Here is a 26,146-nt window from a genome sequence, read left to right as displayed (position 1 = left end):
CCCCCCCCAGCATTTAGGTAGCACGTGCAGAGTGTGGCATTGCTGGAAGGGAAGGCTCTGGCTCACATTACCTCTGTCAGCAGCCCCAACAGATGCATTATGGACAAACAAGTCAGCAACTGACTTCATTGCCATCTCTCTCTTTTTCTGTTAATACCATTTAATGTTATTCAAACAAATGGAAACCACTGGTCTTAGTCTCATGCCAACTATGCTATTCTGATTATTGTTCTTAAGAAATTAAATGGTATTTATTTACATCCTCAGCAGTTTGAAAATAGAAAACTATTTAGGCATAAACCTAACAAAAGATGTGCAAAACCCCAGTGGGGAAAATTGTTAAACAGTTACAAGGACATTAAGAACTATAAATAATTTGAGACCTATACCGTATTCATTATAATAGAATGGCTCAATGCCATAAAGTTTCAATTCTCCAGAAAATGAGATAAAGATGCAGTGTGATTTCAGTCAGAATTACAGCTGGAGTTTGTGGGGAAGGAGATTTGATGTACAGTTTGTCTATGAGAGAATGAGAACTTGAGATGTGAAATGGGTATTATCACAGGAGAAACATACAGACCATTGGACCAAAATAGAGTTGGGAATAAATAGACCCCAGGGAGGGAAGTTGCTAATGACAGACGGGCCTGTGGAAGAGTGGGGGAGGGAGTGATTACCCAGTAGCTAATTCACGGCTCTGCGTTAGGAGGAAAGGGGAGCAGCACATCCGCTCCCGGTACGCAGCGTACAAAAACCTGCATGTGGAAATCAGATTCTGAACAGTTTAGAGAAGAGCTAAGGATGTCTGTCTGTCTTTCTCTGTCCCTCCATAGTGTAGGGGAATGATTTTTTAAAAGAAAACATGAACTTAAAGATCGGTAAATCTATACTGAATATGAAGAGCATCAGTTTATCAAGATACTATCAATTTCAAACAACTTGAGTTCAAGCTCAGAAACGTTATTTCTAATATATTTAACCTAAAAGGTTTAAAGAACTAGTATAAATAAAGAAGAGCAATAATAAATAATTCAACAGAAGACATGCAAACAACATGAACACACCTTTGAGAGAATGGCAAATAGTAATAGCTAATAAACATGTATGGGGGCTGGGAAGATGGCTCGGTGGTAGAGCGTTTGCCTTGCATGCATGAGGCCCTGAGTTTGATTCCTCAGCACCACATAAGCAAAAAGAAAAAAAGCCGGAGTGGTGCTGTGACTCAAGTGGTAGAGCGCTAGCCTTGAGCTGAAGAGCTGAGGGACAGCGCCCAGGCCCAGAGTTCAGGCCCCATGTCTGGACCCCCAAAAAAAACAAAAAACATGTATGAAAAATGCTTAACCATCAGAATTCAGGAACTCCAAATTAAAGTCCTGATGAGACACCATCTTCTACCAGCCAGACGGGCAAAAGCATGAGTGTGCAATTACCTGGTGCTGGCAGGCGAGGCCTGGCAGGGGAGTTTTCACGCACGGTTGGGCTGTGGAGCAGACCCGGGGCAGGGGAGAGGGGACAGACAATGAGCTCTGCAAGTCACAAGGAGATTTGAATGTCCCTTAGTCTTCTTGCTCAATGCTAGCACTCTACCACTTGAGCCATGACTCCCTTTCTGGCTTTTTGCTGGTTAATTGGAGAATAAGAGTCTCTTAGGTTTATGTGCCTGGGCTGGCTTCAAACCACAACCCTCAGATCTCAGCCTCCTGAGTAGCTAGGATTATAGGTATATGCCACCCACACTTCACTGTCACCTGCATTTTATTGTATGCAAACTTCCACGCCCAGGCCTCTCCACGCTGTGGCACTACGTATTCTCTTGAGAAACTCTGTCTTCCTCATGGCATCTCTGCTGGTAAAGCAGCCATGACATCTGCTGACATCTGCTTTCGGCGGTGGGCACATGCCATCCGAACACGGCAGGGCTTTTTGCGGAAAGGACGTGTTGTTTCTGGATGTCTGAGATTCCCAAGTGCTTCACAGAAGGTGTAAGCCAGCACTGGCAAATATTTGTAGAGCAAAGAGCTGACGTCGGCATAGAGTTGGGGGCTCGGCGGTGGCCGGCTCCCGGGGCGTCAGTGTCATGCAAGTTCAGTGTTCTGAAATCTCGCTCTGCACTGGTGCGTGCAGAACAGCTCCGCGGGCGTGAGCGGCCCGCGCGGGCAGCGACCGCTGTGCTCGGTCATACAGAAAACTCTAGTACCGGTGAAGAGTGGACATGCCACTCGTGACACCTAAGTACCCTTACTCGAAAGTGAGAAATGAGCAAGACTTTCAAGTGAATCACAAACCCAAGGACAAATTCTGAGGAATTCCTAAATGGAGGCTTTCAAGAGAGAAGAAGTAATTTGGCCACTTGACTCTTTTGGGGGTGAAAGGTGTTTTTTTAGTCAGTGGGGAGAGCTTTAGAACGCTTCAAGAGGCAATGGGGGAGAGCTGGGGCTCACGCTGCCTGGCTGTGCATTCTGGACACTCTTTCAATCACACCTTTTGTTTCTCAGCAAAGATTTTACAGCTTGTCCTTGTCATGTGAAGATCTGTCGTGAGCTACGTGGAGGGCTGGGGCTCCAGACAATTGTGCTGGCTGGTTGTGCGGAACGTGTCCCTGTGGACGTCCTTTCTGCTTACAGATTGGGCCACTTTTCTCTGACCATGGGGGTACTATTTCCAGAGTGCCCTGGGGGAGGGGTAGGTATGCCCATGCTGGGGTTCTCTGCAGGAGGCAGCCCCAGAACTGAGCAGGTCCGGATGACAGCCTGGACCTGGGCCTGCTAGCCCAGTCTTCTCGAGTCCTTCTGCTGTTTCTGATTGAATATCACATGACACTTGTAAGTGCTGTTTAAAAAAATCTAAGTCTTCCTGAGTCATATGAGGGTGTCAGGCAGCCTGGTTCAACTGGCCCAGGACTGTCTGGGCTAAACCTGGGCCCATCCTGAGCACTGTGGGTGGCTGGTGCTTTGATGGCTGCTGGGTTGTGAGAGCCGGGTTAATGCTGGTCCAGCACTGTGGCTTTCTTTGAAATAATAGTCTTTTTTGAAAAGTAGCTAAAAAATTATAATGTGAGATCTACCCTCTTCGCTACTTGTAAGCGGATAGAACAGAACTGTTAGCTTTAGTCCCATTGTTGAACAGCAGATCTCTAGAAATCTTTTATCTCGTATTATTGACGCTCTGTACCCTCCATCCCCAGCATTCAGCTTCCTGCTTCTGGCGTTTGACCGCGTGAGCTGTCCGGCATCAGCAGGCTCGCACAGCATCTGCTGCGCGGGAGCTTTTGGGTTTGAGTGGTCCCGCTTGTCTTTTCGTTTTTGTTGCCTGTGCTTTTGGGGCACACCCAAGAACTCACTGCAGAGACCAGCGTGATGACACTTCCCTGTTTGGGTTCTTTGGAAAGTTTTGTAGTCCTTCAGAAGTTTTAACTTCATAGTGTGTGTGCTATGAGAATAAGAATATAATAGTGTCCTAGAGACATTGTGGAGACTCATCCCCCACAGTGTAGCCTGACACTGCGGGGCAGGTGTGGGCCTCTGGGCTCTGCTCTCAGTCTATCAGTCTGTCTCCATACCACTATTAAACACGCGATATCAATAGCTTTATGAGATGCTTTGAGGTCAGAAAATATGACTTCAGGTGTGTTTTTTTGTCTTTTCATGATCCTTTATGGTTCTATATGAATCTTAAGGTTTTCTAACATTCTGCAGAAAATGCCATTGAGAGTTTCATGAGGATTGCAATGAATGTATAGATCCCTTGTTAGTATGCACAGTCTTCCATTCCAATTCGTGTATAAGAGGTTGAGTTTTTAGATAAGTCCTTTGTTTTGTTGAGGTAATCTATCCTTAACTTTTGAGTGTTTTTTTAAATCACAGAAGGATACAGAATTCCATCAGTCTTTTTTTTTTGGGGGGGGGTTGGTCATGAGGCTTGAACTCTGGGCCTGGGTGCTGTCCCTCAGCTCTTCAGCTCAAGGCTAGTGCTCTACCACTTGAGCCACAGTGCCACTTCCGGTTTTCTGCGTGGTTTATTGGAGATAAGAGTCTCACGGACTTTCCTGCTTAGGCTGGCTTTGAACTGCGATCCTCAGATCTCAGCCTCCTGAGTAGCTAGGATTAAAGGCGTGAGCCACCAGCACCTAGCTCCATCGATCTATTTTTATCCCTGTATATATTGAGCTGATTGTGTGATTTTAATTTTTCTCCTGTCAGTGTATTGTATCATGTTGATTAACTTTTTTTGGTGCTTGTGCTTTAAGAACAAATTCTCCTTGGTCTTAGTGTATGTTCTCTTTACTATGCTGTTGAATTTAATATTTTGGAATGGTTGAGGGTTTTTGTATACATATTGGTTAAGGATGTTGGCCTGTACTTTTTTCTTTTCTTGGAATGTCCTTGTCTGTATTTGTTATCAGAGAAGTTCTGGCCACGTAAAACGGGAGGTATAGACGTGTTCTCTCCACTTCATTATATTGGGGAAGTTGAGAAGGACTGGTATTAATTCTTCTTTACATGCTGTTGGAAGGCTTCTGTGAAGCCGTCTGGTCCTAGCCTTCTCTTTGTTGCAGAGTTTCTGATTACTGACTCAGTCTTGTTACTACTTATATGTCTGTTCAGACTTTCCGTTGCTTCATGATTTATAGTTTTGGTAGTTTGTATGTTTTTAAGAATTTGTCCATTTCCTCCAGACGAGCTAATTTGTTGGGGCTTACTTCTTTACAGTTGTCTCTTCTAATCCTTTTTGTTTCTGTGACATCTTTCATTTCTGATGTTAAATCATTTACATCTTCTTGCTTTTTTTTCTTAATCTAAAAATTTGTCAATTTTATTTGTCTTTTCAAAACATCAACTTAGTTTCATTGATTTTTTTTTCAAGGCACACACATATATCTATTGTAATAAATATAGTACTATATTGTAATATCAATGTGATATTTCATACATGTTTATAATGTACTTCACATTGATCATTTCACAACCATCTATTACTCTTCTTTCCCCTCTTTTGTTATAGTTTTAATGATTCATTCTCTATTCTTTATTTCATTCTCCTCTCTCCCTCCCTCTCTCTCCTTCTCCCTCTCTTCCTCTCTCTCTCCTCCTTTTCTCCCTCCCTTTTTCCCCCCTCATTCTTTCCCCCCTTTTCCTCTCCTCCCTCTCTCTTTCTCCCCTTCTCTCCCTCTCTCCCTCTTTCTCTCTCTTCCCTTCTCTGTCCCTTTCTCTCCCTCTCTCCCTTTCTCTCTCTCTCCCTTCCCCTCTCCCTCTCTCCCCCCAGTTAAAGTCAGGCTTGTAGAATCTGGATATCCATTCCTTCCTCAGATTTGAAAAATTCCCTGACATTTCTTCAAAAGAAGTTTGCTCGTCTTTGTTTTCTGTACTCTTTTTGGGACTCCACACAAGAGTAAGTCCCTAGGGTTTTCCTCATCGTTCTTTCTTCACTGGGTAATTTCACATGATCTTTCTTTGTGTTTGCTGATTCTTCTTCTTTTTTAAAAGTTTCTTTGGGCTGCCACTAGTGCTTGAACTTGAGGCCTGGTGCTGTCCTTTAGCCTTTTTACTCAAGGCTAGTGCTCTGTCACTTAAGCCACAACTATACTCCCAGCTTTTTTGTGGCTAATTGGAGATAAGAGTCTCATGGGCTTTGCAGCCCAGGCTGGCTTCAGACTTGGATCCTTAGGTGTAAGCTTCTTGAGTAGCTAGGATTTACAGCTGTCCCATGTGCCACTGGCACCTAACTGTGTTTGCTGATTCTTGCTTCTGCCTGATTAAGTTCACTGTTGAATCTCTAATGAATATATCAATTCAGTTATTATATTCTTTTTATTTTGTGCTGGTCCTAGCACTTCAACTCAGGACCCAGGCGCTGACCTTTAGCTTTTTGCTCAAGGTGAGTGCTGTGCCACTTGAACCTCAGCTCCACTTCCAGCTTTTTGGTGGTTAATTGGAGATAAGGGTCTCAAAGACTTCCCCCGCCAAGGCTGGCTTTGAACCTTGATCCTCAGGTCACAGCCTCCTTAGTAGCGAGGCTTACAGGTGTGTGCCACCCATACCTGGCTAGTTATTAGAATGTTTAGCTCCTCTGGCCCTGGATGTTGGATCTGTCCCCAGAGTAGAATGTTTAGCTCCAAATTTTGTTTCTTTTAATATTTTTTTTTTACCTCTTTGTTGGTATTTTTATTTTGTTCACATATCAATTTCCTGAGCTAATCAGTATGCTTATCATAGCTATTTTAAATTTTGTTGTATAATTTCTGGAAATCTATTTATTCTGGTCTTTTCTTCGGGTCACGCCTCCCCCATACAATGCTTTTGAAAAATAAAATACTTTTCCATGTTACTTTTTTCCCTAGGGTTTTTTTTTTTTTAACAGACTGGCTTCATCTGCATACAGGAAAATACCTCCCAGTGGCTCACCTAGAGATTCTGAGGGTCTCGCATGCTTTTCCTGTGGTTGTGTCCTCCCTTGACATGTACACAGGGATCCCCCCTGAGATGCTTGCCAACTTCCTTGCGCAGAAGCTCTCTTTGTCTGCACGTTTTCTGAAGCATCTTCAAGTTTCCCAGCTCACTTTTGATGCTAGTGTTCATTAGGCTTCTCAAGCGTGCAGGCTTTTTATCAGTACTCTGAGATAGGAGTACTTATAGCAGCCCTCTGTCCATCCTTGCCTCCCTCCTTCCTCCCCTCTTCCCTCCCTCCCTCAAGCGAGCAGGTGGAATGCACTTCCCAACTCCTTTTGCTGCCCTGGAGGAAGCTAGGACCTGACCATCCCTCCCCATGCCCTGCACAGAGCTGGAGAGGGGCCTTGCCAAGTACATGCTGTGGCTTTTCTACCAAACTTGAAGCATCTGGTATTGTACTTGCCTGAGGTGCAAGAACTTCTTAATTGGTTTTTGGATTCATCACAAAAGGAATGAATTTGTTTTGTTGTGTCTTTGTCTCTGTGGGGTTATCAAAGATCTGGGACTTGTTGGTTTTTTTTTTTTTTTTGCCATCTTGCAAACTTAGCAAGAGAGTCACAGACACGACCATCAGCAGGAGAGCCACAGACACGACCAGGCTGAGGATCTCCAGAGGCCGTGGATCCGAGTTTGGGTGGCCCAGGACATCAGTCTGGATTTGGATGGACCCAGTGAGGTGAGGCATGTCCTCACAGGAGACAAAAGGAGACCCAAGGACACAGAATCAAAGGTCAAGGAGGGTGGCAGCAGAGACGAAAGACGTGTGTTCTAAACCCGGGGATGTCAAGGAGTGTGACCTGCAGGAGCAGCAGAGAGGTGTGCGGTGCGTGCTCCCACAGAGTCCTTGTGGGAAGCCATCTTCGTTTCACACTTGTGGCTTCTAGACTAGAAGAGGGCATACCTTTTTTGTTTTAAGTCAGTGAGTTGGTGGTAATTTGTTATAGCCACTCTAGAAAGCTCAGGAAAACAACAGGGGATGTTTTGGGGGAGTTTAGGTGTACAGAGCTGCGAGGAGGTGGACTTTAGACCCTAGTCCAGTTGGGATTCTAACCTGTCTGTGCCCAGTGAGCCCCTGAATATCCTAGGCTGTCGTCCATGTGGGCGTCTGGTGGGATTGCTCTTTGGTGTACCCCACCTGCATTTCCCGGGATTGCTTAGGGGCTGGCTGCATCTGTGCCTGGGCTACAGATGGCCTTAACCTTCCTCATGAGTCACATTTTCGATGACTGATGTGTGTGTGTGTGTGAATTCTAATATGGTTTTGTTTGGGGAAGAAAAAATTCCAAGGAACTGAAAATTCATGGCCACTTAAAGAAAACAAAAAGACTAGGTGTCTAGTTCACACCTGTAACCCCGGCTTGGGAGGTGGAGGTAGCAGATCACAGTTCAAAGTCAGCCCAAACAGAAGGTTAGCGTGGTGGAACACATGCAGCCACTCTGGAAGCAGAGCTAGGAAGTCTGTGGTCCAAGGCCTTTCCTAGGCAGCTATTAAAAAAAAAAGAGCAAAAATAGCTACAGTGGTGAAATGCTTGCCTAGCAAGCATGAAGCCCTAAGCTCAACCCCAATACTACAAAAGAAGGAATGGGAAAAAAGAATCGAGTACTAATGAAAGCACCCTGAGTTCCCCAGAGGTCTCATTTCCACCCTGCTTTCTCTTCTGACCTGATTTTGGACATGATCCTTGCCATTATTTCCTGCCTGTTTTTGCAGCCGATGGCATTTCAGGGTGCGTCCGTCTCAGTGGTTCTGACACCGATGGGGAAGAGGGCAAGGAGCTTTGATCTGAATCTCCAGAGGGATGGGGCCTTAAGAACCTCCAGTGCTCCAGGAAAAACCCCAAGGAGGCCTGGCTGCCCCCACATTTCTGTCACAGACTCTTGCTCCTCTCATGACCAGTATCCTGTCCAAGATCTGTCCTAGGCTGAGGTCTTGAGTCCACTGATGGCTCACCCAAAGCGGGGCGGGAGGAGCAGTTGGAAGGGGCAGAGGGAGACACTGAGTACTAAAGAAGGGAAAAGTGGGCAGATGAGCAAATCATTTTAAAAGGGTGAGGGGAAAACGGAGGTGGGGCAGTAACAAAAGAAAACACTGTATCTCCATTAGAGTGCTATCATTTTCCCCAAGTATTGCCGCAGGAATCACACTTCAGTCTCTGCCGGCATTCATGAATGTGCGGAACAATTTGCCTGCATTGTTCTCACGTGTCAGAGCTGTCCTCTTTCTCGTGTGAGTCAGGAGGGAGGCTCGTTTTGTACCTCATCATCGGGTGCTGGGGAGGGTTCGTTTCTTTCTGCTGATTTTACTGCCAAAGTGTACTTTTTCCAAGTCATGGACGTCATTAAGGATGCTTTTTATTTTACACCGCTTATCGTGTTCAGAGCTCTTTTAGTTCATTACTTGGCATTCAGATTTCAGGCCTGAATCGATGCCCTTGACCGAGAGGCGAGTTCCCGCTTTGGCTTGCATTACCAGTTTGTTTCCTACATTGGAAAATTTCTGCTTCTCCCCAGACGCCCAGTGGAGGGGTAGGGGCGGCAGTATACAGCATGCTTCCAAAGTCTTCATTTGTGACAGATTCAAAGCTGGTGATGGGAGCTGGGTGTGGTAGCATACAGCTCTAGTCCTCACCTGGTAAGGTGTGACTTTGAGGCTATCCTGGATATACACAGTGAGGCCTGTCTCAAATGGAAAATAAATCATGCTGGGCACTGGTGTCTCATTTTGTAATCCTAGCCACTCAGGAGGTGGAGGGAGATCTGAGGATCACAGTTAGATGCCAGCCCACATAGATAAATTGGAGAGGCTCTTATCTCCAATAAACTGCAAAAGGCCAGAAGTGGAGATGTGGCTCAAGTGGTAGAGCGCCAGCCTTGAGTGAAAAAGCCAAGTTAAGAGTGTGGGTTCAAGCCCTAGTTCCCCCCCGCCTCCCCTCAGCCGCCGTCACAAATCAGTCCAGCCCTAACTTTGCCACAAGCTGGCTGCTCAGCTTTTAGAAAACTTACCTTTCTATTCTCACTTCTGTAAAATGGAGCCTCCTGACTGCTTTGGGGAGTACTTTGATAGATGAACTATTTAGCAGCTATCACGAGAAGCAGCTCCATGCACCAGTAATGTGAATGAGTCTTGGAGCAGTGGGATGCTGTGTCCCCAGCTCAGGCCAGTCTCGGCCTCATTCTGCCCAAAATCCAGCTCCGTTCTGCTATGCCCGAGAGCCAGTTCCATGGGCGGCTCGTGCCAGGCTCCCGGAGCAGGTGGCCCTCCTGAGGGAGCTAGGGAAGAATGTCACCACTGATGCCAGAAATGGAGCTGCACCAGGAAGTACGACATCCCAGGCACTCTGAGTTGTGTCTGGATGGATTTATAGCTGGCCGAAGCCAGCAGAGAGGGCGTTGTCTTCTCCCGTGTGCCAAGCCCCCACACCGCCAGAGGACTGTGCTCATTCACTCCCTGCCTTATACTCCAAAGCCAAGGTGTTTAAGGTTAGTGACTGATGCCTGCATTCCATCTGTAAGTTACCATGGCAACACAGATCATCACCAGCTGCCCATCCTCATTTCTCCCCAGTTCTTAACATACCGGAAGCTTTCTTGTTGTAGTGTGCTTCCCAGGCAATTAGCACCAAGTCCTTAGATCATGTCTTTTCTATTCGCCCCTTGGAAACAACTCAGGCTATGGAAGGCACACTGACAAATCTCTCTGGCTGAGCTGAGTTCTGGGAGAGTGTCCAGACTTAGGCTGTGGGCAATCTGGTACCTGTAAAGTCTGTTTCTTTCTCTTATGTTTTAATTTTTACTTTAATTTTTATTGTAAAGTGTATGTGTAAAAAAGGGTACAGAGTATAAACATAAAACAAACTAGTACTAAAGAGTTATAGGATGGTTTCTAATTTAAAACATGAAATCTGAAACGTTAAAAATATAAATTTATTATTATTAAGGTGTTGTACAGAGGGGTTACCGTAATGTGAACATTTCTGTTTTGGACAGTATCACCTCTTCCTTCACTTTCTGAAATCTGAAGCTTTTGAGTACTGGTGTGACACCCAGTCAGTGTCATACAGTTAGAGTGTGAACTTCCCTTCCCCCATGTACCCAGGGGTGGCAGGCTTGGTCCCAGCCGGTGGTGCTATTTTGGAAGGTGGTGGGAATTTTAGGACGAGGGGCCTTGCTGGAGGGAGTGGCCCCTAGGAGTGTCAGGAGATGACCCCAGTCCCTTCCACTCTCTCTGCCTCCTGTCTGCTATGAGGTGAGGAGCCTCTCCCACCATGGCCCATCCCAAAGAAACACAGCCAAGGACTCTGGATGGAAAAAATCTAAAAATCAATCTAACCACCCCTTAGGTTGTTTATGCCAGCTGTATGGTCACAGTAATGCAAAATCAACATACAGGGCATGAAATTTTCATGTATAACATTATTTAAAATGTTCCAGAAAGCTACTTTCAGGCTAGGTGTGAAAAAGTATGCATGTAACATAAATGAATTTTATGTTTTGACTTGGGTCCCCTCCCTGAGATCTCACTACGTACAAACTTTCTAATATCAGAAAGTGCCCAAATTCCAAGACACTTTCGGTCTCAAGCACTCCAGATCAGCATTACTCAGTTGAACCATCCTGCAAGCTCAAGAAATGGACAATTAGTTTTGAAGTAGTAGACTGTCTCCTGGGATTTTGCTTTCTATCCTATCAGACGTAACATTTAACCTAAATTTACTGTTACAAAGCCCAGGGTGTTAATACAGTAAGTCTGCAGCATGCATGATAATTTCCTGGATTTATTGCAATCAGTTTTAGCTAAGTGTGGCCAGCACACATGTATTACATTCAGATGTATGTTTCTCATGCTCCCTTGTCACTATTTTGTGACTCAGATGTGGAGATCTCCATCAGTTTTGGGCTATCATCACGTGAGTTTAAATTTTATGAAGATCGCTAGGTAAAAATTAGTCGAAGTGACAGTTTGAAAATCTGAGATGTGCCAAAGGTCGATGTGTCTTTAGCAGACGTTGGGCAGCATGCGTGGGACAGGACAGATGAACCCTGTGCAGCCTGAGCATGCGCGTTTTTCCCAGGGCTGATGCTGTGTAGACTGAGCATGCGCGATTTCTTCAGGGCTGATGTTGTGCAGCCTGAGCATGCGCATTTTCCTCTGGGCTGATGCTGTGTAGACTGAGCATGCGCGTTTTCCTCTGGGTGGACTCCTTGTAACTGCTTCCTGCCCTACTGTGGGTCTACTATGTAGAATTTACCACATATTCCATATTTAAATAGTGCATTGCTTAGTTTTGCCTCTGTTCTCTAAATGGTATATGGGCTATATTTTTTCATACAATTTGCTCATTTTCTAAACGTTCAGGTTTTAGTTTCATTCATATTGATCTATAGTTTTTAAAATTGGAATTAATGTTTCTTATGAATTTATCTCGGTAAAGTTTTGGGTCTTGGGTGTAAAGGACCTTCTTCCAGAATGGATTTAAAAAAATGTGTGTAAGTTTTTTACCAACCCAGGGCTTCTTACCAACAAATTTCTGGGGCTTTTTTTTTCCTTTGGACACACAGTCAGTGTCAGTTCTGACTAATCCCAGGCCCACGCAGGACTTTCTTCATTCACTCATTCTATCCAGAGCCTTGTCTGAGAGCAGTATGGATTTCTGTAGTTCATTCCTGGGTGTGTGTGTGTGTGTGTGTGTGTGTGTGTGTGTGTGCATGTTTGTGTAGATTTCTGTTCCAGGTCACCCACGGGGAGTGTTAGCTTTTGGGGAGCGTGGTTTTTTTTTTTAAAAAAATTCTCTCATTTAGATTTCCTACATTTATTAAAATGTAAGCTGAATGGTCCAGCCATAAAACAACAAGCTAGGCATTAGTTATCTGACTACTGGTGCTATGTGACAGGTTTCCACAGAGTGTAGTGACTTGGGGAACAGCCGCTCAGCTCGGCTCCTGTGTCTGGAGTCAGTGGACCTGGGGATCCAGGCTGGGCTCAGCCGAGCTTGCCCCAGCTGGACCGACCTGGTCTCACATCCTCCTTTAGCCAGTGGATTCTGCTCATGGCTGCAGTGTGAGAATGTGCAGACCTTCTGACCGTGGTCTCAGGGTGGCTAGTGCGTTCAGCCTTGGGAGGAGAAACGTGGATGGCAGTGCCCTGGTAGTTCAGGGACTTTGGAGCAATAATTCAGTTGCCCCAGAGACCTGGCTCTCCTTTACTTTCGTGTGCCGGCGCTGTGTTCCTGTGCTCCCTGGGCTTCATTCTCAAACATTTCGCTCCCTGAGGCTTTGAGCATTTGAAATTGTAAAAAGGAAGCAAAATTAAAAATATCAGTAGAGCACTAACTTGGATTGGCATCTGCTTCCCTCAGCCTTACCTGTCCTAAGGGTGGAGGTCCTGGGAGCCAAGCTTTTTCCATGGAGGCTTTGGTCTTCAGAGGCGGGTGTCACTGGGCCTTTGGACCTATGGATTACCTTTGTTTCTGAGGCTGGAATAGGCAGAAGGCAGAACGAAAGTCATATGTTTTGAATATCAATTCTCCTTCTCCTTCTTCTTCTTCCTCTTCTTCTTCTTCTTCCTCCTCCTCCTCTTTCTCCTCCTCCTCCCTCCTCTTTCTCTTTCCTCCTTCCTCCTCCTCCTCCTCCTCTTTTTTCTTCTTCTTTTCTTCTTTCTTCTTCTCTGGGCCTGGGTGCTGTCCCTCAGCTATTCAGCTCAAGGCTAGCTCTCTACCACTTGAGCTGCAGTGCCACTTCTGGTTTTTCTTATGGTTAATTGGAGATAAGAGTCTCATGGACTTTCTTGCCTGGGCTGGCTTTGAACTATGATCCTCAGATCTCAGCCTTCTGAGTAGCTAGGATTACAGGCGTGAGCCACCAGTGCCTGGCTTGGATATCAATTCTTAATCCACAGATGAGCCACACACTCTAAATATACAGAAAATTGCTGTGCAAAGTGTCCAGTTTCCAGATGGCAGACATTAGGCCTGTCTATAACAAGGGTAGTTAAGTGGTTTTCATTGTAAATTAAAGATCCTTTTCCTCTTATAAATGTAGTTGCAAGGGTCACTTAAGTAGCAAACTTTTCTATAAAATCTTTAGGATTCACATAGGGTTCATTTCCTGCACTTGGTAATTTCCTTCTTTGCATTGTTAAATTTTTGCATAAAAATGTATTCTTGTATAGCATCTCACTGCGTGGTTGAGGCTGGCCTTGAATTGGTGATCCTTCTGCTTCTAGCTCCCACGTGTGGAGATTACAGGCTGTGCCACCAGCCTTGCATGTAAAAAGAATTTAAATGTCTTCAAATTAACTTGTGGTTGCATATTGCATATGTGTGTATATATATATATATATATATATATGTATGCATGTTACCTCTAGTAGTTTATGATCTGATAAGTATATTTGTTTTTCTTCTAAATTACTTGGATTTGGCTCTGTTTTCAAGGCTGTTGCCATTGCTTCCCTGTGGCGGGAGGATGCTTGCAGTGACGGTGTTGTTACTGCCGAGGCCTTTGAGCAGGCCTGAGCCTCTTCCCCTTACTGATCCGAGACCCAGGGACAGGAAGGAGTCCCACCCTCAGTGGGTCAAGGATTTCATCCTCTTCCCATCTCATCCTTTTCCTCCTACCATCTTTGACACTGAGTATCCCAATCATACTATTATAGGTTTTTAAATATAAGAACAAATGAATGAGCCTAAGGAGACAGCTAGAAAATGCACTGAGAAAGCCAGTCCAGAGCCGTGTTCCAAGCTGCTAGAAAATGCACTGAGAAAGCCAGTCTAGAGCCATGTTCCAAGCTATTTCCAGTTCCAGTCCCATCCTTTCTGTCTACTGGGCTTTAGCAGCATTATTCCCAGGAAGAACTGTTAAGTTTTCTGGGCTCCATCTGCCCCCAAGACCTATCCCAAGCCAAAATGTCACACTTGCAAGTGCTGTGATTCAGTTGTGTGGTGACTCAATTTGTTTGTTTGCTTGGTTCACTGTGTATCATTTTAAAAAATTGTTAAGTAGTTTTATAAAGGGGTTACAATTTGATAAGTCAGCTTACGCGTACACTAATTTATTAATTTATTTGTTTTTCTGTTGGTGGTAGGGCTTGAACTCTGAGCCTGGGTGCTGACCCTCAGCTCTTCAGCTCAAGGCTAGCACTCTACCACTTGAGCCACAGCACCATTTTTGGCTTTTTCTGTCCATGTGGTGCTGAGGAATTGAACGTAGGGCCTCATGCATGTGAGGCAAGCACTCTGCCACTGAGCCACCCTCCAGCCCCTAAATTTGGTTTTATACATAGTGGATTATGAGCTCTGTGGGGAACATGCAGGGTAAAATGAGGAACCCCTAAGGCCAGAGAGCCGGTTTCACACAGCTCTGCTTAGCAACCAGGGAAAGGTGGGGAAATGGACAGCCCAAATGACTGGAAGGCCATGCAGGGCCCCGCCTAACGATCTGTTCTAAGTGCCTCCAAAACCTACTCTCAAGCAGAAGTTTTAGGTGACACCCAAGATATGGGGCAGGCTTCCTGGGAGAGGTGGCTCCCTGGCTGCGAGGCCTGGGGACGGGTTGGTGGGAGATGAAGGCCCCGAAGACGTGTGTGCTGGAGGATTGGGTTCTGACAAATGCACTCGAAATGAGTGGAGTCTAATTTATGTCTAGTTTCCTGTGTTTGGAGGAGGAAAAGCTTTCCAACATCTACATCTATGAGTTGGCATTTAGCACTGTATACTTAGCAGCACCAAGAACCTAAAGGTCTTGATTTCCTGCCAAAAGCCCCTGAGTCTGTGCCAACTCAGTGCTGTTTGGTAACTGTTGTTTTAAGGAAGGCAGTTTTTATTAGGAAGAAGAAAGCCCATCCAAATAAATAGTTCATGACCATCTTCTTTTTGCCATGTGTACAACACAGGTGACTAGCACAATAGGTCCCATTGTATCCAGCGGGATTTGTGTTCCCTGTCGCATGTCACTTACACGGGAGGAAGCTGGCCTGTCGGGAGCCACTGAAAGTAGCTCAGAAACAAAGTTTCCTTCAACTTTCTGGAATCTTTTGGAATCCTCTTCAGAGCTGAAGAATCAAGTCAGACGGCCTTCATCATAGGTGTAGTGAGGCTGTTTGTTTTTGGTCGTCAGTCATAGATGTGGTTATAGTGGGCATTTGAAAGCATCTTTGAGCCTTGGACAGAAGACTCATTGAAGAAATTATTGGCAAGTTATAGGAATTCAGACATTGTAGAATCCTCGCACTCTATTACTACTACTACTATTACTGTTATGAGGCTGATGATTTTCTCCTCAGCAAGGGTATGGCCTTGAAAAAATAATCTAATAAGCACTTATTACTCACTGCTTTTTGCCTATAGCAGCAGATTAGAAGGAACCAGATGCACCCCTTTTAATTAATTGGCATAATCAGGGGTGGGATGCAACATCAGGGGTGAAAATTGCTCTCTTAAATTGTGGCTTTGTGGCTCAGAGGCGCTTCTGCAGTTTGCAAGTCCTTTCCCGCCTTGAGTAACTATATAGCACCAGCCGCCGTGTCTCCCCTTCCTCTCCCTCACTTTTCCCCTTCCTTTTTAGTGGGAAGGGAAAATCTTCAATTAAAACTCTTATGGAGCAGCAGGTTCCAAATGGGCAATTATTGTACTGGAGAGTTGGAAGTTTATTTCCAGACTTTCCTCAGCTCATTCTAAAGACAGGAAAAGATGCCTTCCTTACTTCTTAGTACAGACACTCAGCTTTAGTGTTGTCTATTTATGTTACTTGGGAGCAAGGGTTGGGTCATTTCATGTGCATCTCTCCAAACTGTAACACACAGTTAACACTCAGTAGGTGCTTAATGGGAAATGTTCTGTGTGGATGAATGAGTGCAGGCAGCATCTGTCTCTCCTAGGTGGTAGCTATTTTGTACCTTGTGCATTCCTGCATTCCCCCCTGCCTCTGTGGTGTATCAGCTATCAGTTGCTGCGTAACAAACACTCCAGTGCCCCAGTCTCGGTCTGGGAGTTGGTTAGCTCACTGTGTTACTGTTTCTGCCCCCATGCATCAGCTTCTAGCACAGTTGGGTGGAAGGATTGAACTTGGCCTAAGCTGGGAGGTCTTCCTCTTTTCCATGTGATCCTTTATCTTCCCAAAGGCCAGTCTTGACTTGCCCAAGTGGCCCCCGGGTGGGGTTTCCAGAAAAGAAGTGCAGGTATCCACAGTTTCCCGAGGCCCAACTTCAGAGCTGGTCCAGTGTCACCTCCACTGACCTTTGCTGGTTAAAGGAGTCACATTGCAAAGCGGCTGGGGTCAGGAACGGGCAGAATAATGAGTGTACGTCTGAATACCTTTCCACCACCGCACCTTGCAAGTGCTCTTAAGTTTGCAGATTGTTTGAATCCAACAAGCATAAGACATAGCTGAATGCTTGGGAAAGCTTTCAGAGAAGATGAGATTTCGTTTTAGCTCCATTGTGGGGAAGTCCTTCCACTTCCCACCACCCATGTACTGCCCCGCGGGTGCGCACACTGTCGTCCTGTTCAGAGCACAGCCCATGCCAATGTCTGCCGAGCACCTTATGTAAACCAGACTCAGTGAGTGAGGAAAAGAAGACTGTTCTCACCGTCTGAGGAGAAAGCACAGTCACAGTCATATAGGACTGAGCTTGCTCGATAGAGTACTCTAGCACTGAGCCGTTGCCTCCAGCCCTGCTTTGCTCTGATTACTTTGAGGTAGGTCTCACTTCCTGTCAAGCCATGTTCCTCCTATTGCTCACTTTCCCATCATAGCAGGGATGACAAGTGTGCACCAGTATGCTCAGCCTCTTCTATTGAGATAGAGTCCTGTGGACCTCTCTGACCTGGCTGGCCTAGAACCACACTCCTCCCGACCTCAGTGTTCGGTGTAGCTGAGGTGATAGGCACACATCACAGTTCAGGTCTCAGTTGAGCAAGAGTCTTGTGTGTGAGATTAGGATCCAACTCTGGTCTCAAATTATGATCCTCTTCACCTGGGTCTCTCAAATAGTTAGGATTACAGGCACGAGCCACCGGTCCTTCCTGGGCTTTGGAGGCAGTGTTTTCACCAGCCACAATGTCTTCCCCACTGGGTGTCACTGTGTGTGTGTGTGTGTTTGTGCACTTGTGCGCATGTGTGTGCTCACACATATGCATGCATGTGTGTGCTCAAAATGGGACTTGAACTCAGGCCCTGGACACTGTCCCTGAGATATTTTGCTCAAGGCTAGCACTCTGCCACTTGATCTGCAGCTCCATTTCTGGCATTTTGGTGGATAATTTGGAGATAAGAGTTTCACCAGTTTTCTTACTTAAGCTGGCTTTGAACCACAATCCTCAGATCTCAGCCTCCTGGTCTGGGGTGTCACTTTTAGTCTAATTTGTCAGCACACTTTACTCCCCCATGATGCTGGCTCCACCCTGGGGTGGAGCTGGGGTCTCCCTTCTGCTTGGCTCTTGGAGCCCCTCCCCCCTGCTTTTGAACTCTTGGGAATGGCTGTGTGCAGGTCACTGCTGCTGGAGCAAGCCAAGGGCACGTCTGTCCCGCGCCCTCAGTGGCACATAGCAGTGTGCCGCCCACCAGCTCCTTCCCAGCGCAGCCCTGGTGTCCTCAGCTGGCCAGCAGTCCCCTAACCTGACGGCCACGTGTGTGCTGTGTGTGCCACTGTGCCGCCTGGTGGAGGAGGTTCCATATCAGGTGCTGTCCTAAAGCCCAGGTCCTGCCGTCAGTTCTGCTCAGGATTAGGTTACCTGCAGAACTGGAGTCATGATCGTTAATGTTTAATAACTGTGCGCAACCATAATAGAATAAGATCAGAGAGATGTGATTTAGAGAGGCCCTGTGGTTTTAGTCTTTTACAGTCCTGCCCCCAGGGCTAGGGGAAGCCTGGCTTCTCCTCTGTCTTCTTGGTTTATCTCTTAGGGTTTTATTGTATGCGGCTGAATTAGTTGGGGTCCTGACAGGAGGGCTGCGTTGCGGGAGTGGGGGGCTGGTGGGCTGTGGGCGCTAGGGGCTGGAGTCTCACGCTGGGGCTGGAGTCTCACACTGCGGCTGGAGTCTCACACTGACGGGCTGACCTGGTGTGAAGGAAGGGTGGCCTGCGCGGGTCTTGGCTCTGGCTCTATGCGAGTGGCACCTCCAGGACTAGCAGCTCCGCGTCTTCAGATCCACGCCAGCCCCGAGGCAGATGGCTGTGCGCGAGGAAGGGATTTTGGAGCCGGAGCTTGGCAGTGAGAAGGATGCCTGCCTCCTTCCCTTCCTTTCCCCCTTTCCTGTGTAAGAACTTGCATGGAGTGGAATCCAGCCGTTCGGATGGACGTAGTGGAAGCAGCAGCGAGATGAATGGGTCTTTGAATCTGCAAGTTCAAACTGATTTCCGTGGGCAGCAGCGTCCCCGTGAGAAATAAGGAGGTCGACTGTTTTGAATTCTTCCTTTGAGGCCTACAGACCATAATGGCGGCCCTGTTGTGTGACCTGAGGGGCTGTGGACAGGAAGTCTAAGGGAAGGTTCATAAAACACTTAGAAGTCTTGGGGAGAAAGGAGCCATAGAAATGGAAGGCGGCCCGTGTGCTGGAAACCTCCCGCGGGGTCTCCGGGCTCTCGTTACAGCCCAGGTCATAAAGGGAGAGGGGTCCCCCCCCCAGTCTGGTCTCCAGGAAAGCAGCAGGCCATCCTCCCCACCCCTCCAGCCTTCCGAGGAGTCTGGTAGCGCCCCCAGAGCTGGCCTGCCTCCCCTCTCTTTCCTGAATGGCACAGTCCATCACGTACACCCTCTGCAGCTGCCGCCGGAGCTGCGCACCTGGACGGGGAGCCTCCATGGGGCCTCGAGTCCAGCCGCGCGCACGCGGGGGACGGGGAGAGCAGCCCCGCTGGGGGTGGGCGCCAGGCTGGGGCATGGCCAGGCCTCCAAGGAAGTGTTCTCACACACGCTAGCCTTGAGGTCCTCGGAGACTTGAGGTTCTGACTGGCTTGCTGTCCCTGTCTCCTTTCTTGTGTGGGGAGGAAGTGCAGCAGCCATGAGGGAAATGGCGAAGCACACACATGTCACATGCCTGATTTGCACTGGAGAGGCATTCTCCCTTTTCAAATAGTGGCTGCACCCCAGTGCATGGCGGGGAAACGTGCGTGCGCCCCCTTGCTGTAACATGTGACTTGAGCCCTCTCCCTTTGCTTTAACATTTTCATTGAGCCCTCTGTCTGGCACAGCACTTCAACAAATGGCCAGTTTGTTCAACTTGGTCATTGATTTTGGAACTAAGTGAAGCGATTGGCTAGTCACGTGCGTGGGAGAGGCTGGGTCAGCATGGTAGGTTACACTGCTTGGTGGTCAGGGGCTGTGGTCAAGCACACAGAAGACTCAAGAACCCTTCCCTGGGATCCACACCTCCTGACACGGCAGCAGCGTGACCAAGTCTCCCGGCGTTCCCTAGGGCGTCACTTCAGGTGATAGTTTCAGTCAGCACAGGAAGCACTTGAAGAGAAGTCGCTGCGTTTAGACGCATGGGACCCCTGGAGCTGGGCCAGGGGTGAAAATCGTTTGGACTTCACTGTGACAAAGCTTGTGGGGAGCGAGGCTCACGGACGGCTTTGGCGGGGCGGGGCGGGGAGTAGATGTGGACTTGGTTTGCCTGAGGCGTTGTTCAGAGCCCATCCAGGGCTTTGTCTGGACCCTTCTCAAGCCCCAGCCTTTTACAGTCATTCCACGCACAGCTGCAGAGTGGCCAGCAAGGCAGCTTGAACTTAAGATGGTCTGTGTGCTGACTTAGCTTTCTAGCCCAAGGCTAGCTAGCGCTGTACCACTTGAGCCACAGCTCTTCTCCGGCTTTTTGGTTAACTGGAGATAAGAGTCTCTATGACTTTCCTGCCTGGACTGGCTTTGAACTGTGATCCTCAGATCTCAGCCTCCTGAGTATCTAGGATTACAGGTGTGAGCCACAGGTACCTGGTTTCTTTGGAGCATTCTTTAGTTATGCTACTCATTAAGTTTAGGCTTCTTGGAGAGGCCTTGAAGAATCAGGTCTGACTTGCTGTGTGTGTGTGTGTGAGTGTATGTGTTTGTGTGTGTGCGCGCACACACGTGCATGTGCGTGTGCTGCAGAAGCCTGCCAGGGATATTTCCAGCCAGGCTTTAAGCCTCACAGAATCTCTGTGAGGGCAATTCTTCTTGTTTCCACAGTGCACATACTAAAGTTGAGTTTAGGTCACACAGCCAGCTAAGAGGCGGGGGTGGGGCTTGAAACCTTGCCTCTGACTTTGTGACCATTCTTCCATTTCTACAAGATGCCATTTTGATTGTCTGATGAGGTAGCTGTATTTCCACACTAGATTTACAGAGTAAAACAAAAAGACTTCTTGAGGAGGAACAGCCTGGGAAGCAGATTTGAACTCAGGACCTAGCACATTGGTTGGTGTTCTACCATTTGAGCTATACCTCTAGCCCTGTTTTCCTGCTGGTTATTTTTGAGATAGGTTGTTGCTCTCTGCCCGCTGCATACCTTCATGATGATCAGCCTACTTTAGGGTTCTTGTTGTTGCTGGAATTATAGGTGCACACTACTGTGGCAGGCTTCCTGGAGATGGACTCTTACTTTCTGGCAGCCTGGATCTGAGATCCTCTCAATCTCAGCCTCCCAAGGAGCTAGGATTATAGGTGTGAACACCGGCATCCAGCTAAAAATATCTTTTGGGATTTGAAGTCAGGGCTTTGTGGTTACCATGCTGGTGTTCTGCGTGAGCCACATCTTCATGGGAAGTTGAGTTTGCTAGAGAATAACTTGTCTTAGAGTGAGGACTGGACCTGGACTCCACCTTTGGGAGGAAGGTGCGTGTTTAGGTTTCTTCTTCCTTGAAGCTAGCGAGGCGTGGTGGTACCCACCTGTAAATTGTGGCACCTGGGCGATGGAGGCAGGAGACTCATGAGCTTGAGTTTAGACGGGAAACACAGCAAGACCATGCCTCTGAAACACACTAAGACATAGGCCATTCATCCCCCACCCCCAACAAATAAACACAAGACCACAACGAAAGCGTTTATGAGCTGTCTGCCAGCTGGCACCGTGCTGGCGGTGGGAAGGGGAGTGTGTTGGAGGACCAGATCCCTGCCCTTCCTGAACTCCCAGCCCCGCGCTGGGAGGCCGACCCCATGGGCCGTGTGTCCTGTGGGCTTGTGAGTCTGGAAGGCTAGCTTCAGTGTGTGGGTAGATTGTCCCTGTGTCGGCTATGAGGCAGACTCTAGGATCCATTCACAGGGAATGAACAGCCATATGTGGTGCATACACACAGCCCAGTGGCATTCCGGGGTCCCAGGGACCCACGCTGCAGCAGGGATGCGCCTTGAAGATGCTGAGTGAGCAAAAGGGCAGAGGATTCCACTAGATGCTAGACAAGTATATGGAGAGAGAAAACAGAGAGGGGAGAATTTGGGGCTGGTTACTTAATGAGTTGTCTCATTTTGGAAAGACAAAAATTCTTACATGGACAGTGGTCAAAGTTGCATAGTCATTCCTACCCCGAAACAAGGGGGGAATCAGCAGTTTGGGCATCAGGTGTGTTTCAGCACGGAGTAGAATATTGCCAGTTCTCTGCCTCACCCCTTTAAGGCCACGAGCAGGTGTTTGGGACCCAGTGAGCTCCACGTGTCACTGGTTTTCGGAGTCCAGCAGCCATCTGGGGCGGCTTCACCAGTGCTGGGAACAGCGCTGGCCGTGCGGGAAACCTGGCTGGGGCCGGGCGACTGTGGCGCAGTTGGTGAGTAACGGGAAGAGCTGACTCGGGGAAGGCAGAGCATGTGTCTGGAGGGCTGCCTGCGCTGAGTGCGCTGTGCATCCATCAAGCCAGATGGCGGTGTCTGTGGTTTCTGCAACTGCGATTCCAGATCGATTACCACACCCGCCATGTGCTGCCTTTCTGCCTCTCCCTGCTGGCCACAGCGTGGCTACCATGTCCACGTGGAGGTCGTGCCCCCATTACTTCACTGCCACGTCCACTTGCCCAGCTGGAAGCATGGAAAGTCATTGTTTCAGTAGGACGGCTCCCGGCAGGGCGGCTCCCGGCGGGGCTCGAGCTTGGCAGTTATGTCTGTTCTAGACTGATTCTGGAGTTTTTGTTTGGATCGCTCCTTTCAGGGGTCTGACCCCAGGCTGCACTGGCCCTGTCCAGCTGACCCGGAAGCAATCAGATGGCTTCTTTCTAAGCAAGGCAAATCCACCTGAAACACATGACAGCCAAAATGGACTGGACTGGATATTTAGGAACTTATGTATGTGTATGTTTTTTTGAATTTTCAAAATACTTTCTGCATGGTCTCCTTTGTGACAGTTCTGAGGAGGACTGGGACAGGCAGTGTTATTGTCATCTGGGGAAACTGAGGCACAGCTCAGGGGTGTGCTCAAGGTTGCCTGGTCAACATTGGACTAAGCTGCCTCTGAGATGTATCTTCTCGGTCTAGTTGCAAAGCCCCACCAGCCTGCCATACAGTAAAATGCAGTGTGGGCACGAATGAGTTGTGTTACCCGCTATTTTGAACCTACCAGGCCGAAGTCCTTTCTTAAATAAGTCACATGACTTTGTGAAAGTCTCTTCTTCCTCTTTGGGCCTCGTGACTCAGGTGCAGCGCCTGCTCCTGTCCATCTTAAGGAACCGGCAAAGTGAGCCAGAGATGGAGGAGACTCCCTTGTGGAAACCTCTCATTGTCCCAGTGAGGAACCTGGGAAGATTGTAGGTTGTGGGCTCCTCCTCCCTCTGTGGGGGCTTCCAGAGTGGTGGTGGGGTGCAGGGTCCTGCCTCCCGCTGGAAATGCTGGTGCAGTGAGGAACTGTCAGCACATAATCATCACTAGTAGTCAGGTAAGTCTGACAAGCCAGGTGCCAGTAGCTCATGCTTGTAATCCTAGCTGCCTAAGAGGCAGAGATCTGAGGATCATGGTTCGAAGCCAGCCCAGGCAGGAAAGTCTGTAAGACACTTATCTCCAATTAACCACCAAAAAGCTGGACGTGGAGCTGTGGCTCAAGAGGTAGAGCACTAGTTTTGTACATAAAAGTGCAGGGACAAGGCCTGGGCCCTGAGTTCAGGCCCAAGGACTGGCATGGAAAAAAAGAAAAGAAAATCCTGACATAAATGTACTGTGATGCCATTAAGAGAGGGTGGCTCTTTTGTCCTAAATAATCTCTTATTGGGTGAGCAAGCTGATGATTAGAGGACTTGCTTTAGAATTATGTCTGAAGCATAGTAGCTGTACAGTACACAGACATGTCCAAGTGAACTGAGCCAGGTGAATGCCTCCAGTTTTAGTCTGCCAGGGGTGGACATTGTATTGTTTGGCTATAGTGTTCCATAAGTTTGGTAGCAAGAAGGCTGCTAGCTTCCTCCTCCTCCTTCTCCTCCTCTTCTTTCCTTCTCCTCCTCTTCTTTCCTTCTCCTCTTCTTCCTCCTACCTTCCTTCCACACCCCCACCCCCTTCTTGCTTCTTTTGTGGTAGTTCCTTCAAGGTATGGAGAAATTTGTGACAATAGGTATAGGGACTGGTTATTTATAAGGTGATCATAAAGCAATAAACCAGGGCTCTGCATTCTATTCCCAGTTCAGTCTCTGACGCTCAGTGACCTTGAGCAAAGTCTCTTTACTTCGTTGGACCTGAATCCTCTTATCTAAAAAGACACCATCAAAGGACTGTTTTTGAAGGTCCTTTCTAGCCCTCATGTTGAACTCAGGGTGTCACCTGTATGATTTATTGACACATTCTTAGCAGGATTGATGTGGATTTGTTAATTGCTTGCATCTGGTTAATTCTTGCTTGTTCTCCCGAAGATGAGTGCTTAGGTTTCTTCTCCACTTCAAACACAGAAGAGAAGGAAGAAATCTTCTAGTACAGCCCACAGGCAGGCACACGCTTTGCACAGTCTTTTTGGAGAAAGGAAGAGCAGTACCAACACTGGAGCCTGATGGGATTTCCATCTTGTGCTTCCATGCAAGCAGAGAGCTGTGTTGTGTTCTGGCACATTCCATGTGGAGATGCTTCGGAGTGTGGAGTCCCGCAGATGTCTAAGCAGAGCCTTTTCCTCGGCCTAGTTGTTCAACAAGGCAGATGTTACTATTGAGGGAGATTTGCCTGGCCAGTGATTGACAGTGCAACTGGTGCTTTACAGTTTGCTCTAATTTTCTTTTTTGGTGGTACCGAGGTTTGAACTCAGGACCTCACATTTGCCAGGTAGGCGCTCTACCTCTTATTTTTTCTTTTTGTGCAGTTTTGGGGTTTGAACTCAGGGCCTGTGCTCTGTCCCTCAGCTTTTTCTGCTCAAGGCTAGTACTGTGCAGCTTCAGTTCTGGCTTTTTGGTGCTTGATTGGAGATGAGAGCTTGCCACTTCCCACTTTCCTGCCTGGGCTGGCTTTGAGCTGTAATCCTTATATCTCAGCCTCCGAGTATCCTCTAGCGAGCCTCTAGTGCCCAGCCTCCCGAGCCAGGCCTCTGGCTAGTCTGGGACCCCATCGTCTACCTCATGACTAGTCCATCCATTGCTCCTTCCTTTGCAATCACCACTGCAGGAAAAATAGCATCTGATACCCTTGACTCTGTTTTCATTCTGGATAATATTTGCAATTTTGGCTTTCTGTGATAGGTTTATGATTAGCTTAAATGGAATCATCTATGTGGAAGCCTCCCCCACCCCCCATCCCCGAGTTTCTCAAAATACCCACTGCTGTAGCTGCTGTTCTGGGACAGGGAGTTTGCTAGTCTGTGTGTCACCTGTTTATCTCTTCATTTTGTGTAGCCTTTCTGTTTCTTTAATGCAGACATCTGCCTCACGTCTCTCCTCAGGCTCTCCTCTCTTAAAAGGTACCCCTGCTAGGAGCTGGTGGCTCATGCCTATAATCCTAGCCACTCAGGTGGCTGAGATCTGAGGATCCTGGTTTGAAGCCAGCCTGGCCAGACAAATCTAAGAGGTTCTTATCTTCAATTAATCACCAAAAGGCTAGAAGTGGAGGCATGGCTCAAATGAAAGCACCAGCCTTGAGCTGAAAAAGCTTAAGCAAGAGCATAAGGCCCTGAGTTCAAGCCCCAGTCCTGGCACACACAAAGGCACCACATGTGGGTGGCTTTGCTACAAACTAGTGAAGTCCCAGCTTCAGGCCTCTCATTGTGTAGGCGCCTCCAGGGGTGTGGACCGGGGCTGTGTGCCCAGGTGGGCCTTTAGTGGCCCCCGGTTTGCCCATGGCAGTCCCCTCCTGTCCCTCCTGTGGCGTCCTGGTGGGGGTTGAGAGCTGCTGAGCAGAGGTGCTGGAGGGTTTAGTTTTGTGGGTGTGTTTCTGTGGCTCCTAGTTGCTTTGATGACTTCATCATTGTAGGGCCCCAGCAGACATGCCCCTTCCAGCCCCGGCAGCCTAGTGTCCAGGACAGCATGGCTCTGACGTCCCAGACACAGATTTGGGCAGAGGAAGAGGAAGGCGCAAGGCCAGAAGTTAGGCATGAAAACTTTTTTTCTTCCCTATAACTGGGATTTGATGTCAGGCTTAGTCAGCACTTGTGAGGCAGGTGCTCTACCCCTTGAGCCGTGCCTCTAGCCCTTAAGGTTTTTAGACTATTAAAAAAAATCACCATCAGGGCCGGGTGCCAGTGGCTCATGCCTGTAATCCTAGCTACTCAGGAGGCTGAGATCTGAGGATCGTGGTCCAAAGCCAGCCCGGGCAGGAAAGTCGTGAGATCCTTATCTCCAATAAACC

This window comes from Dipodomys ordii, unplaced genomic scaffold (genome assembly GCF_000151885.1).
Source record: "Dipodomys ordii isolate 6190 unplaced genomic scaffold, Dord_2.0 Scaffold35, whole genome shotgun sequence".
NCBI classification, from domain to species: Eukaryota; Metazoa; Chordata; class Mammalia; order Rodentia; family Heteromyidae; genus Dipodomys; species Dipodomys ordii.
Note: the sequence above shows the minus strand (reverse complement) of the source record.